Source organism: Drosophila takahashii, chromosome 2R (genome assembly GCF_030179915.1).
Source record: "Drosophila takahashii strain IR98-3 E-12201 chromosome 2R, DtakHiC1v2, whole genome shotgun sequence".
Lineage (NCBI taxonomy): Eukaryota > Metazoa > Arthropoda > Insecta > Diptera > Drosophilidae > Drosophila > Drosophila takahashii.
Window position 1 is genome coordinate 5,375,668 of NC_091679.1, and position 15,852 is coordinate 5,391,519.

Sequence of the window (15,852 nt, forward strand, 5' to 3'; positions counted from 1 at the left end):
TATAAATGCAATTTGGTTCTGTATATTTATCCCTATCAAAATGTAGAAGACATTTTTCGGACCATTCATTAAAAAGTTATACGCAGTCAAAGTTGTTTATATATCTATCTCCCTCGCACTCCCTTTAGCTGAGGTTCGATTATTAGATAGTCGGGACACCAACCCGAGTACAGCGTTCGCACTCATTAATCACTCCCTTTAGCTGAGTGACGAGTATTAGATAGTCGGGACACGAACCCGAATATAGCGTTCTCTCTTGTTATTTCCTCTATAGATCGGTTTACCTCCCTTTCCCCAATTGCGGACTGCTTGCTTCGCGATTCTGCGCTAGGAAAGGGCGAGTTGTGCAATGCCGTTTACAAAATTGTGCGAGCGTAGAAAAATAAAAGATCATTGTTTGTTTGGTGTTCTTTGGTGAGTTTTATTGTCGTTGTGACGGTGGGTCGTCGTTTTGTACCGGTTGTTGTCCGTGGTTTGGAGGATCGTGGTCTGGGTCTGCCTTGCCTGTCTGGTTTTAATTGTTTTTATTGAACAGGCTTCCAGGTAGTCGTATTTCCCGTGTTACGTGTTCGCCGTTTTCATCCTCTTGAGTAAGGACTGCTACTAATCCGCAGTTACTAACGTCCGTCTGCTCGTTCCATTTTAACTTTTTACCCTTCATAACCAGGTTGTATAGTCTGTGCCAGTTCTGTGAAGTTCGGAACGAACGTTCTGTACGATGACGCTATACCCGGAAGCTGTGCACCTGCTTCGTCGTCTGCGGGTTTGGCATGTATTAAGTATTAAGTTAAGACTAAATAGTATTAAGTTTATACCCTGAGTTTAATTTCTATACCGCAGTTTCGATTTTCGTTCCTGGTGTGAAGCCAGGATGCTCTGGTGTGGGACCTGGACATTTCGAACAGAAAACGTGTTAAAGAATTTAAATGTTATTCGACGCGTTAGTTCTTTAAGGGTTTGACACTAGCGTATTTTGTGAACGACACTGCGGTCTCTTTTATTGTGAAAATTTTAATATTTGATTTCTTTCCGGCTAGAATCCTAAGTTTCAGTACACCAAGTGAGTATACATTTTTAACTCGTTGGATTCGAATTGATAACTTCGAAAGTTTCAATTTAATACTTTCGGAAGTAGTAAGTTAATACTCATCTTATTGATGAAAATTTGAAACTCAATAGTGTAGAATTCATGTAACAATAGATTCGTTTCTATGACTATTTATTTTTTTGGGTGTACAAATATCTAAACCCTCACTAATTCAATTTGAGGGACGACTTACATACATATGGACATCATCAGCATATAAATGGACACTAAATGTCGACAACACAAATGGAAGATCATTTATATAAAGAGTGAATAATAGTGGTCCAAGAAGCGAACCCTTTGGTACACCACGTTTCAGATACGCAAACAAGATACAAATATTTGGCGATTCAACAGATTGGCCACGGTTTTTAAGATACAAACACATAAGTTTGACAGCAGTATTATAAAAGAAATATAAGTTTTTAAGTTTTAAACACAGGATTTCATAATTCACTGTGTCGAACGCTTTGCTGTAGTCCAGCAACAGTAAGAAGTTGACATAAGAGTTTTCCGCCTGCTGACGAATATCTTCATTTATTTTTCAGATGACTGAGGTGCAGCTATGATTTTTGCTTATTCCAGATTGATGGTCATTAAGGAGGCTATTGAGAGATATAAAATTATTTATTTGTGATGCGACAATATTTTTAACACCTTCGAGAGGTATGGAAGAATTGATATCGGGAGGTATTCCTTGCATGCTTTGGGTATTGGGATAATTTTGGCGATTTTCCTGCAATCCGGGAACTTGGACGTGGTAAGGGCCGTGTTAAATGTGTGCGCTATGTACGCCTAGCTGGGACGACCGAGCGGGTCGCAGGTTGCGGATGGCGGACGACCTCACTCGAGGCCAGCGTCGAATAAGATGGTGGTAGAAGTCAAGCACGGAATCGTTGACGGAAGCCCCAGCAAATAAGCAGTCCCGGCCAACCAGCGGATATCTTGCTACGAAGCAGTACCGATGATGCGAGTTGTTCAGGCGCATCTAAACAGTTGCTTTACACAAACCCACTTCCTCTCCCAAACAACATCTCACTCCGGCCCGGACAACGGTGTAATTCGGGCCGTGCCAAGACTCAGCCTGGCTGGGGGCCCGGATCAAAAACTAACCCAGTCTCAAACGGTGGGCTCAGGAAGATGGCGACCCCCTGTTCTATCTACCGCCTTACCCAGGTATCGCGGATCTCTGCCCGGGCGGACCTTTCCCTTTCTCCGCAGCTCATGGGACCAACTATGGAAACAACAATTAAAGATAACAAAAAACCAGAGACGGGTACTCTCATCCAACCCAACACTGCAATGACGAGCGCTTCGTTGCAAGCACCAGCAGGGCTCAGAAAGGGCCTCAAGGGCGGAAGGCACAGCAAAGTCGATCGGGTCACCCGCTGGTGTCAAGAAATTTACTTACGCAGAAAGACGGACTGCAGCCCAAACTCTGCGCTCACACGCCAGGAGCGACATCGCCAAGCCTTCGCCCAAATGGCTAAAGAAGGTAGAGTGGGACAGGAGAAGAAGGGGCGAACATAGTTGCACTAGATTGGTGTGTCGTCCCCAGCAATTAAATCACCGGAGGACATTCGATACATGCTGCAAGAGTGCAACCCACATCTCCCCACAAAAGACTGGAAATTCGGTAAGGTGGAGGAGCATGCTGGTGATGTAAACCAAGCGATCGTGGTGCTGAATAAAACCTGCCAAACGATCATAGATGTAACCTTGATTTCAGAATCACTCATAAGCAAATTTACAAACTGGGCTTTTTCAGATCACAGGTTCATAGAGACTTTGTCCCTAGAGTCCCCAGGCCGGTCAGCTTCGCCAACCCCAGGCGGGCAAACTGGAATAAGTACAAAGAAATTCTGTCGAGCTTCCTCCCCATGGAGCCGCCAGAAAACACTTTTTGCGCTCAGGAGCTAGATAATGTAGTAAATAAATTCACAGAAGCATGCAACGCGACATTCACAGCTGCATACCCTTAAGGAAAACCAAGAGGAAGAAAAAAACCTCCTTGGTGGACCCAACAATTATCAATCTCAGAGCCAAATGCAGAAGCCTGTTCAACAGAGCGAAAGCTACAAATAAGGACACCAACTGGCAAAGCTACAAAAAGGAACTAGCCTTTTTTTTTTTTTTGATATAAGCCGAAGTAGGCACATTTTTTTTATTTAACACGCCTCACAAGAAAATAGTTCTTGTTTTCATGTTTGCCGTCATATAATTAAAGAAAATTAATCCCGAAATCTGCGGGTAGTTGAGCCACAGTGGGGCATGTTACTTCATCTGAGTTAATCATAAAAGTCGCCCGTGTCTATCACGGCCGAGAATCCATAAGTCCGCCGGGTGTCGTCTGCGGAGACGACAAGGAACTAGCCGCATACAAAAAGGCCATCAGAAAGGAGAAGAGAACTGCGTGGCAGAACTTCTGCTCGGATATTGAAAAGACAACTGATGCTGCAAGGCTCAAACAAATACTTTCTTAGACAGCCTTATCCTTGGGCTATCTCCAAAAGGCTGACGGATCATGGTCGGACTCTAGTGAAGAATCCCTAAACCTACTCCTAGACGCTCACTTCCCAGGGAGCCTGCAAACAGTACATCCCCCAGGAAGACACACTGGAGAATGAATAAACTTAAATCTCCTACTATCAGACCATTCATAGTTTTAAACCATACAAATCGTCGGGACCGGACAATATAACATCGGCACATATTCAGCAAGCAGGACAGCTGGCTGAAAAAAATCTTCCAGACCATTCTCGCAGTAGGAGAACTACCAACAGCGTGGCGGGAAACGAAAGTCGTTTTCATCCCTAAGGCAGGGAAAGCCACCCATACTTCAGCGAAGGATTTTAGACCGATAAGTCTGACATCATTCCTGCTAAAAATCTGACTGATAGACTGATAGGTCTACACATTAGAGACATCATTGACCCGACGCAGATATCAGAGGCGCAACACGCATACACCAAAGGTAAGTCGACCGAATCGGCGCTACACTTGGTAGTAGGCAACATCGAGAAATCACTCAGTATACAGGACATAGAAGGAGCCTTCAACAAAGTGCTTCCCATGGGCAATAACAGAATCACTCACAGAACTAGGGGTTAAGTCACCGTTGGTGGGGCTGATCCACAAATTGCTGATAAGCAGACTGGTCACGGCCACACTAGGGACCTCAACCCAGACTAGACTAGTGAACAGAGGCACTCCGCAAGGAAGTGTACTATCACCCCTCTGTGAAGTAGTTTCTTAGACTGGGGTGAAGCTCGGTCACGCCAGGATCTTTTTACAGACAAATTTATAAAGATTGAGACTAGGGTCTTCGATGAGCGGTGCGCTGACGTGATATGTAGTGTATCAGCCACCGGGTTACTGAGTAAAATACAGTTTCGATTTGATTTGGGGTATCAACAAAGAGCGAAGGGGGGTCAGCGGTAGCGTGTACTGGGTCTGGCTCGCGGCACTCGCCGTGAGGAGACCGAGAGGGAATCGATTAGGGGACACGCCTGGCAATTGTACGCCATGTGAATCCGCCAGCACTCGCTGTTAGACCGCGCTATGCGGCCGGCTGGGCCTGACCTCTGACAAAACATCTTGTTAAATAAATATAGTTGTTAGTGTTGGAGGGCGCTTTTGGCCCGGTTCAAGTGGGGGCAAGAAAATAAAGTGTATTTTTCTAGGCTTTACGTTGATCTTTGCTGATTATTAGAATCTTGGACCTTTTTATATTTTCTGATTTAGCTTTGACAAAGATATATCTAAGGTTTTTCATGGTATTCTGGGTTTTATTTAAATGTATACATCGCATTTGGTATGTGGGCTCTTCATATTTAGCTACAGTGTTTTATGTTTCGAATTTGTCGTTTTGAGGTTAGGTTTTCAGTCCCATTAGGGTTACATGTGTTAGGTATTTTATTTAAGCAAGGGTTATGGCTGATCTAGCCGGATTCTACCAAGCTATACCGCATCGAGGCCTGCCGAGATTTCTAAGAACACACACAGCCCTTTTTGGCCGGACTTGCTTCGCTGGCCACTCGTTGCGGTCTCACTGACTTGGCACTCACCCGTCCCGCTTCCGTACACACACACACGCAACCGCTCGGAAAAGTTGGTGCTCCGCCGCTTGTCCTGGGCCGGCCCAACTATTTCCCAAATCCTTTTGCTGCTCGTTCTCCGCGTCAGTCGTCACTCGACAACTGGGTTCGCCTCGCCTTCAGGTGGGGTAAGTGTCCTGCAAATTTTCGTCCACGTGGGCTCGTTGAGCGCTTTGCTTCTTCTCCTCGCTTGGGCACTTGCCCGGGAGTGGCAAATCGTCCACTCCTCACGTACCAAAATTCTTCGTCCGTGTCACTCGACCTCTTCCAAAGAACTCCTCGAGTTTCGTTTCGCGAAACTTCTTGCCGTTCTGCTTTCCTGGCTTCTCGAAGTTTCGGCATATCTCCCTTTTGCTCTGTCTTCTAGGCGCGTGCTTGATTTCCAACGCGATCATGCGTTCTCTCGCTCGCTCTTATGCGAGGCTTGGTCATGTGACCGCTTTTCGTGGTGAATTTCTTGTTTCTGTGCTGGTATGTGTGTGTCGGTGTGAGGTAAGCCTTCCAGGCTAGCGATGCGAATCTCAGTGGTGATGATAGTTTTATTAACTATCGAGTGTGGCCTTGCTGCCTTAAACCTAACTTATAATAATATTTTGCATTATAGCTAAGCCTTGTTTAATTACTTAAAATATTGTGTGTATTCTAGCTGAAGTTATATATACATTTAGGTAGAGTGTGTGGCTATTTGTGTGGAGGCAATTGACTCCTCATACCTCTTGAGAAATATCGCGGTAACTAAACTGCGGATTCTTGAAGGAGGAGGCTGCAAAATAGTGGCATACGCAGACGATGTCGCTATCATCTGTAATGGTAAGTATCTACAAACGCTATGCGATCTTATGACCGCAAAACTAAAAACACTATCGGAATGGACTATAAAAACGGACTTGGAGTAAATCTCTCAAAAACGGAACTGGTCCTTTTTACAAATAGATACAAAATCCCAAAACATAACCCACCAACTCTAAATATCTGTGGTGGACCGCTCTGCACAAACAATGTATCAAAGCAACCTTGATGCCTAGTCTACATTGGGGTATACACTTCTGGGGCACTGTTTGTAACACTTCTATAAAAAGAATTGAATCCTGCCAATCCAAAATTTTAAGACATATGATAAACGCCCCATACTATACAAAAAACATTACTATTTTTCGAGATCTCAAAAATAATCCTGTTTGTAAATCTATCACCAATACTGCCATTCGCTACAGATCAAGACTGGTCTCCCACACAAACAGACTTGCTTTCAGACTTTCCAGACCTATGAACAGAAGAACACTAAAGAGATTGCACCCATCAGACAATTGGATACTTGGACGACACGCTTGTGGAAGAATCATTCCACACTTAGACGCATAGTCTGCAACAATTTTTGTAATGACTCTTTTTTTTATTCACTTCTTTTGTTATTTTTACCATGGGTGAAAGTGAATTGAGTTCCACATAACACCCTCCAATAAACATTTTGTTGAGCATATCGAAAAAAAAAACCTAACTCCCCTTAACAAAGTACATCGCATGACGGCTTTATGTATTAGTGGAGCCCTTAGAACTACCCCAAACGAAGCGCTGAACGCGATCTTGAACCTCCCGAGCCTGGACCTACCAGGCATGGAAAGGGCCAAATCGGCAGTCATTCGACTGGGGGATACGGGGCAATGGAAAGCCCAACTCTATGGTCACGCTAAGATTCTTCAGCATGGAAAATCGATCCCGCCAAAAACGGATCTATGTAAAACAGTCACACACCCTTCGAAGCTCTCATCCCAGGCAGGGAAGAATGGGATCGGGGCCGACCGGGCTCAATAGACGCAATCTGTTTATATACAGACGGCTTCAAACTAGACGGACACGTAGGTGGATGCAAATACTCCGAACAATTAGAGATCAGACATTCATTCAGACTTCCTGACCACTGCAGTATCTTCCAATCGGAAGTGTATGCTATAAGGGAGGCACTCGTCTGTTTTTTATTTATTTTATTCATTTGATTGTTTTTATCCCAGCGCTACAAGCATGTGCATACTTACACAGAAAAAAATATGACAAAATATCAAATTGATAAGTGTTGGTTATTTTGATCTTTTTTAAGATCAAGTTTTGTCATATCATTCTAACATAAATAAATGTTATTTTGATCTTATTTCATATTATTTGTTCAAAAAAATACTGACTTCGGTATTTTAAACAAGTATATTTATAATTTATATGAAATCATATGACACTGATATGATAAAATATCAAACATTTTTAGGAATTGCCCAAAGCGGTAGCCTAGGGGACTAAAGCGTGCGGATTATATGTTATGTAAGCGTATAGTTGGAAGTGTGTGTTCAGTCCCACGTCGAGGCGGAAGTTCTTTGCGTGTTTTTATTTTTTTTTTACTCAATAATATTCATATTTAATAGAAATTGAGATTTAGTTTATGTAACACACACATAAATGGTTAAGTAAGAGTAAAAACCTCGAACCCAAGAAAACAAAATATGAATGTACTTTGTACAGCGCTTCATGTGATGCTCCCCTGGCGCAGCTAGAAGAGTGTTTGACTGCAAACTGATGCAAGGGGTTCGATTTCCACGAGCGAACAAGATATTCATAATTTGTTAATTATTCAATAAATTCAGTTATTATTTCAGATAAAATCTGTAACTAAAAGTAGTTTATGTACGAACAAGTTGAGAAATAGGAACTTATGCAACAGGGATAATTTCCGATTCCCCAATTTTTATTTTCTTTTTCTTATTACATTTTTATCTGACATCGAGAGCGCAAAATTCAAATGTTATTTTAAAAATTAATCTTTCTTAAGATTGAATTGATATTTAAAAATATCAACTTTATATTCTGGAAAATATCAACTTGATATGTTCGAAATATCAATGTTGCATTAATTAATATCGGCCCAAATTTGATATGAAATAATGTTAACTTGATTGCAATTTCATATCAATTTGGTTTTCTGTGTATAAATTAAGGCGCTAGTCACAGGTGTACAATTTTAAGGTTGAACTTAAAGCTTATGCCCTTTCCTCACCAGAGCTGAATGTAGCATTTTGACATTTTTTGGTATATGTTACATTTTTCCCATATATTTTCAAGTGGTTCTAGAGGTGAGAGAAAAGAGCATTCGACAATAAATGCTACTACATTTTGATATTCTCGTGCCTAAAATACCAAATAACTGAGTATTTTTTGACTATCGACAAAACGGCCATCGCAATTATCAAGGCCCACTATAGATGATTTCTCTGCAGGAAAAAAATACGAATAACTGCAGTTAACAAAACCTGACCAATCTCTTGCCGCTCAGGTTTGTCACAGGAAGTAAGAGGCATCAAACCACCATATCGATAAGACCACCGAAGGATTGCAAAATCAACAATAGAATGATCCCAAAAAAAGATCTAATGTGTATTGCATAGCAATATATGGGCGGTTCTTTTACAAACCGAACACCTTTTATTGGCTCACATTTTTGATTTGCCTGAAACTTTTTTTACACGTACTATTCGGAAAATAAGTAAACACGTGTATCTGGATTTGACCGAAAAAAAATTATTTTCCTAGTTAGAATTTTTTTAAGTGTGCCAAAAATTGTCAAATTTGAAAAAGTACCCTCTCATTGAAAATCTGTATCTCCGGTTATATGAATCCAATTGACTTCATGTCTTTTGCATTAATTCCTCTAAAACCTCTGCTTTCAAAATAAAATTTCTTAAAAAATAAAATTTTTAATTTCTTAAAAATAAAAACAAATTAAGATTTAAAAAAAATTTTTAACTATTGCCCCCACAAAAAAAAAATTTTTTTTTTATTTTAATACTTCCGCCATATTGTTAGTTACAATCGGTTTTTGTAAAAAGTTGGAGCCACTTTTAGTTTTTAAAATATTGAATTTGTTTTAGCAAGGCCTCGGCTTTTTTCTATGAAAAAACGTCGCACAGTGGCGCCTTGGGCCAAAAAACGTGCAATAAATCACTTTTTCGACTTTGTCCTAGAAAGTTGTGACCCATACCAATCGACAGGTAATTGATCCACTATTACAAATATGTAACCCTTTTTCAAATCAAAAAATTTTTGTAAAAGATATGAATTTTCAAAGTTGAACAATTTTTCACTTAAAAAAAACACACCGTTTTTAGGTAATTTTTCGCACTTCCGGGGGGTTTTTCTTAAAAACTAGGTATCGAATCGCTTTGCTTCTTTTTTCCACGGATTGGTGTGTTAGTTAAGAGTAAAAAAAGTAAAACATATTGCAGTTTGCCATGCGCATCTCTTAGTTATGAGTTATTTGCGAAACGTCCATTTTTTCCATATTTTTCAACTTTGATGGAAAATAAAAAAAAACTATTTAATACTATTTTTTTTATACTTCCGTAAAACGTTATTTGGACTTTCTTCTTGATATTACGAAAGTTGTAGCTGCGTCCGCCTGCGTCCGCGGTTTTAAGAGCCAAAAAAGGGAAAAAAGTCATGGTCCCAGAAATTGCATATGGCGCAACCTTGTGAAAGATTTGTCCAAAACATGGTTTTAAAGTCCTGAAAATTTTATATGATGTTCAACAGCTCGATATAAGAAATTTTAGTTCTACCACTTTTGGAAAAACTCGCTAGTTTAGCGGGAAAACAGCTATAAATAGCTAAAATACGGAAGGCCGTAACTTCTAAACTACAGAAGCAACAGACTTGTGCTGTATCTCGTTTGAAAGGTTTTTAAAAAAGCTTTAAGCGCCTCCTATATGTAGTTTGTGTAAATGTAATATTGAAAAAGAAATGCACAAAACAATTTTTTTTTAAATTTTTTTGTTTAGTTTTTTTATTTTTCTCGAAAACGGCTCTAACGATTTTCTTTAAAACTTTAAACTGTATAGCCCTTGAGATTCCTTAAATTTTGGTATATGACATGTTACTGTAAAAAATCACGTTTAAATGTTATTCAGAAACGAAAATAGCCACTTTTGCCAGCTCAAAACAACTTACGCTGCCTAAGCATTGAATTTAGTATGTGCGAATCCAAACTGTATTCTAGGGTCATGGAATCACAACCTTGTCACAGAGTTAGAATCTAGTAATTATAGTCCAGAAATGTTAAGTCTATTGGATTTACCAAGTTTACCAAATTGTGACCATTATTTCAAAAAACATGAAATATAAAAATTTTTATTTAAAAAAAAAACTTTAATTTTTTTTTTTTGTTTTTTTAGTTTTTAAAAATTAAAACATAAAAAAATAAACTAAACAAAACGTAATTTTTAAAAAAAAAAAATTTTTTTTTAAAAATTCCAATTTTTTATTTATTTTTTTTTAATAAGTTTTAAAAATTACAACATGAAAAAAGAAACTAAAAAAAACAAAAACTTTTTAAAAAAAGTTTTTTTTTGTCGGAAAAAAATGGATTTGTTTTTAAATTCTGACTTTGCCGATTTGTAAGTACGCCTCTGCCACGCCCACTCCCTGTCTCAAGCAATAATTTGAAAGGTGGATCAATTATCTATCATTTGCCGTTTACAAAATTCAATTATCTTCACTGGTTCAAAAGTTATGATTTATTACCAAAAAAAAGTCAAAAGGCGCCACTGTGCGTCGCAGCATGTTGATCTACTCTCTCACTCTTATCGGATCCTAATGGAATTTATGTTTTCTCATTGTTTACTAGTCCTTTAACAATTGTTAATGATTAAAAGTTAAGTTTTAAGTTTTTTGACAATTTCTGAATGACAAAAAGTAAAAAGTCATTTTTTAATCAATTAAAAACTTACAACTATTTATTTAACCGTCTATTTAATAAACAATAATTTTAAATTTATTTTATTTATTATTTTTTTATATTATGTAATTTATTAAACATTTTTAAATATGTTTTTTTAAGTTTTTAAAAAAATTTATTTAATACAAATAAAAAATTATTAAATTTAATAAATTTTTTTTTAAATTTAAAAATAAATATTTAAAAATGTTTAATAAATTACATAATATAAAAAAATAATAAATAAAATAAATTTAAAATTATTGTTTATTAAATAGACGGTTAAATAAATAGTTGTAAGTTTTTAATTGATTAAAAAATGACTTTTTACTTTTTGTCATTCAGAAATTGTCAAAAAACTTCAAACTTAACTTTTAATCATTAACAATTGTTAAAGGACTAGTAATCAATGAGAAAACATAAATTCCATTAGGATCCGATAAGAGTGAGAGAGTAGATCTACATGCTGCGACGTTTTTTCATAGAAAAAGCCGAGGCCTTGCTAAAACAAATTCGATATTTTAAAAACTAAAAGTGGCTCCAACTTTTTACAAAAACCGATTGTAACTAACAATATGGCGCAAGTATTAAAATAAAAAAAAAATTTTTTTTTTGTGGGGGCAATAGTTAAAAATTTTGTTTAAATCTTAATTTGTTTTTATTTTTACGAAATTAAAAATTTTTTTTTTTAAGAAATTTTATTTTGAAAGGAGAGGTTTTAGAGGAATTAATGCAAAAGACATGAAGTCAATTGGATTCATATAACCGGAGATACAGATTTTCAATGAGAGGGTACTTTTTCAAATTTGACAATTTTTGGCACACTTAAAAAAATTCTAACTAGGAAAATAATTTTTTTTCGGTCAAATCCTGATACACGTGTTTACTTATTTTCCGAATAGTACGTGTAAAAAAAGTTTCAGGCAAATCAAAAATGTGAAATTTTTTTTTGGCCAAATCTGTTCGATTTGTAAAAGAACATATGTATAATGCAAACAAAAGCTTAATAAAACATTCAAATCTTTATTGTCCATGGTCAATACATTTGATTGTTCAAATCTCCTGTTTGCGGATTGATATTTGAGAAATTATGCCCATATCTCAGGTTTTGAAAAATGTCTTTCTCATGAAAAGCTTTCAACGCTTTCCTTTTTATTTCCGTGCCTGCACTGTTTCTCTAGCTGTTTCTGAATTTTCAGCAGAAAACACATGACAAAAATAAGAAATTTTTGTTAACATTGAATATTTTGAATTTAAAAGCAAAGCACATCTGTTTTCGAAATAATATATTATCTATTGATGCTGAATGCTAAATGCTGTCCCGTGCGGACAGGAAATAGCATTTTTTTGAATACCGAAAAAATACTACAGTATGTACATCAGTGAGGAAATGGCATTAACTTGTTTGCTAACATTTGTGTCGGCTCAGATTGCAATATATACAATATATACATATATATTCCGTTTCATTATTACTCTTATACTTTTATTACTATTTTAATTGACTTTTATTTTTATACCCTTGCAGAGGGTATTATGATTTCAGTCAGAACTTTGCAACGCGGTGAAGGAGACGTTTCCGACCCCATAAAGCAGCGGTCGGCACACACATACGTTGACATTTTGTTTTATCCCTGTAGTTCGCCGGGACTGGTCCCGAACTAGCGAAATCGCCATACACCGGGGGCTTGGGACTAACTCCCGTTCATACCACCCGCAATGTAAATTTCTATCCACTTTTACCACGGCATGTCCTAGGCGGTGGTCATATGGCGAAGTTCTGCATTACCTTTCGCCACAAAAGGGACCGATAGGTGGTCCCATATTATACCCCTTTTCGCCACAAAAGGGGCCACCTATCGGACCATCTATCGGACCACCTATCGGTCCCTTTTGTGGCGAAAAGGGGTATTAAATGGGACCACCTATCGGTCCCTTTTGTGGCGAAAAGGGGTATGAAATGGGGTTGGAGTTTTCAATACCAAAAAAGCTGAATGCTATGAAACTTCCCAAGAAAAAATACTTTTTGTTAAATTAATTTATTGTATTATAAGTAGACAATTTTTCTATTTTTTTAATTTATATTTATTGAACAAATTCCTCTGCTGACACGTTTTTGTTGAGTGCCTCATTGTTGTTATTATTTGATTTGGATTTATTTTTAAAAAATCGTTTCTTTTGCAATTGAATTGCCTTGGGAATCAATATTTCTGCATTACCAGATTCTGAAACAATATCTAAAAAAAAATAAGATTTTAGTGTTTTAAAATAAAATGAGAACAGAAACTAACTTCGGCAAGCCAAAGTTTTAATACCCTTGCAGCTTTCAGGAATAAAATTGTGACTAGAAAAGCATAAATATAAAATAAGAATAACCAACAGTTAAATGTAGACTTATTTCACGCTTTTGAAACTTGAACCGACAGACAGACGGACATGGTTAAATGGATTTACTTTATAGGTTTGAAAAGGTCTCCTTTACTGCGTAACAAACTTCTGGACTAAATTATAATTCCCTCTGCATGGGTTTAAATACATATTTTTAGATTTTGTTATACAAGCCTGTTTACATCAAACCATGTTTTAAAAGTGAAAAGCAGAAAAAGACAGAAAGAAATAGGATTAAAGACAGATGGCATTCTAAGTAAATAGATTGAAATTGAATCAAGAAACTAAGTGTATTATAAAAAATACAGTTATAAAAATAACCTACCGTGAAGTGCACCATAGAAATATGTAAAGGAGTTTACGGCTTTTTTTTCCAGAAAGGCCTTTAACATTAAATCCCACAACAAACTCATCCGTGAGAACCCTCCGCAAGTTTTTTAAACCCCCTTCTGGCAGCAACAACGATCTCATGGCTTTAATCTAAAAAGGAAGAAAATTTCACCAAAATATTTATATCAAAGAAAAAATACTTGCGTAGGAGTCCTTTGCACCACTATTTCTCCTTCTCCTCTTTAACAAATCGACGAATGTGCCTGTTGCTGTTCATGGCTAAATATCACACATTATTAGGTATTTCACTTGCACAACTCATGGTGTTACTCACCTGTTGACGACACCTCAGATCACAACAAAATATAACACTTTAAATGTACAATAAGACAAATTAAATACAATGTTTACAAAATTTGGCGCAAACGTTGGGTTAGTGATGGTAGCGGGGTTTGGTAGTTATGGCAATCCGTTACGATTAATATTGCGACTACCGATATCGTATAATCGATGGCAATAAAAACATTCGCTAATATTATTTTTGTTTAGTTCTATCTATATAAAATTAGGTACTTATATATTTATTTTATATATCTAAGCACCAATAAAATCCGCTTGTTATGGAAGGAAAGAAAACGTTTTGCTACTGAACCACCGCTATTGTTAAAAATATTGCTGCAGCTAAATTGCTCATTATTAAATATAAATAATATAAAAAGAAATAAAATTCTATCATTTATTATTTTATTTTATCTCATTATTAAGTTTTTATTTTATTATTTTAACTTTTTTTAAATTTGTTTTTTATATAAACAAAATAAAGTTGTATTCGTTATTAAAATCATTATAAACTTGTCAAAAATTTCATTTTACAATTTTTTTAACTCATATAGAAGTGTTCACATAGAAGTGTTCACTCTCCGATAACTCTTTTGCTCTTGTAAAAAATACACACGCCACCTATTGACCCTTAAGGGACCACTGGGTGGTCGATCCCTTTTCTACCCCGAAAGTGCCACCGGCCCCCTTGAGAACTACAGGGATATTTGTGTAAGTAATTTGCACTGGGCAGCTTATCGATGTGTGTGTGCAGACCGCTGTATTACGTTATACATGTGCGAGCAGCGCGCCGGCAGAACAAACCCCTATGCTCACTTAATAGGGCGCTGCCGACCGCTGCCATAAAGTATATATATTCTTGATCAGCATCACTAGACGAGTCGATCTAGCCATGCCCGTCTGTCCGTCTGGCCGTCTGTCCGTCCGTCTGTCTGTCCGTTTCTACGCAAACTAGTCTCTCAGTTTTAAAGCTATCGGCTTAAAACTTTCCCAAAAGTTTTCTTTCTATTGCAGCTAGTATATATGTAAGTCGGAACCGACCGGATCGGACAACTATATCTTATAGCTCCCATAGGAAGGAAACGTTAATAAAATTCTAGCTTCGGTGTTTTTTGAAATAAGAACTCAAATCAATGGGTTTTGTTATTGTTAAGAAAGTAGGCTTTGAAAAATTAAAATTACAATCTGAAACAAGAAAGGAAGCTAGCTTCGGCCAGCCGAAGCTTATATACCCTTGCAGATCATTCCTATTAATTAAAAAATCGCAAAAATGTTAAATTTTCTAATATTTCTCATTAATTTTCCGATCGTTCCTAAGGCAGCTATATGATATAGTCGTCCGATTTCGATCAAATTAAAATTGAAATTCGGAAATATTTAAAAAGAGTCATATCCCAGAGTAGAAGATAATACAATAAAAACCAAAGAAGCTAGAATTTATTTCCTATTACCAAAGAGTATAAATATATAGAGAGGACATGTCATACAAAGGAGTCTGTCGTATGGCGGGTTCTAGCGGTGGAACCCGCATTTTAACAGTAGAACCCGCACTGCTCGATTCTACTTGGAATCTAGTCGGCCCCAGCACTGCTTGCCATTTGGCCCAGTGGATAAGACATCTGACTACCAATTTAAGCGGTACGGGGATCGAATCCCGTTGTAGAATTTCAATTTCTTGCGGGGTTTTTTTTTTTTTTGTTTTTTAAGAGTATTTTGTTTTTTTTCTATTTTGTAATTTTTTTGTTGATTTTTTCTATAACAAGAGAGAACGCTATAGTCGGGTCCCGACTATCTAATACCCGTCACTCAGCTAAAGGGAGTGCGAACGCTGTGTCGGGTTGGTGTCCCGACTAATAACC

At 37.3% G+C, this 15,852-nt stretch overlaps 1 protein-coding gene and 1 long non-coding RNA gene across 3 annotated transcripts in view; both read right to left on the reverse strand.

The window, feature by feature from the left end:
• The window catches only part of DIP-lambda (Dpr-interacting protein lambda), a 476,056-nt gene that overhangs the window by 162,968 nt on the left and 297,236 nt on the right, over positions 1-15,852 (reverse strand). The gene's annotated exons all lie outside the window — the stretch shown is intronic.
• Positions 12,957-14,112, reverse strand: LOC138912427 (uncharacterized). 2 transcript variants are annotated; one of them, XR_011417971.1, is made up of 4 exons: positions 13,989-14,112; positions 13,876-13,933; positions 13,650-13,804; positions 12,957-13,173 (listed from the first exon to the last, which is right to left on the reverse strand). It is a non-coding gene; the product is annotated as an uncharacterized lncRNA (long non-coding RNA). The 2 variants fall into 2 exon arrangements; XR_011417970.1 differs by having other exon boundaries at positions 13,855-13,933.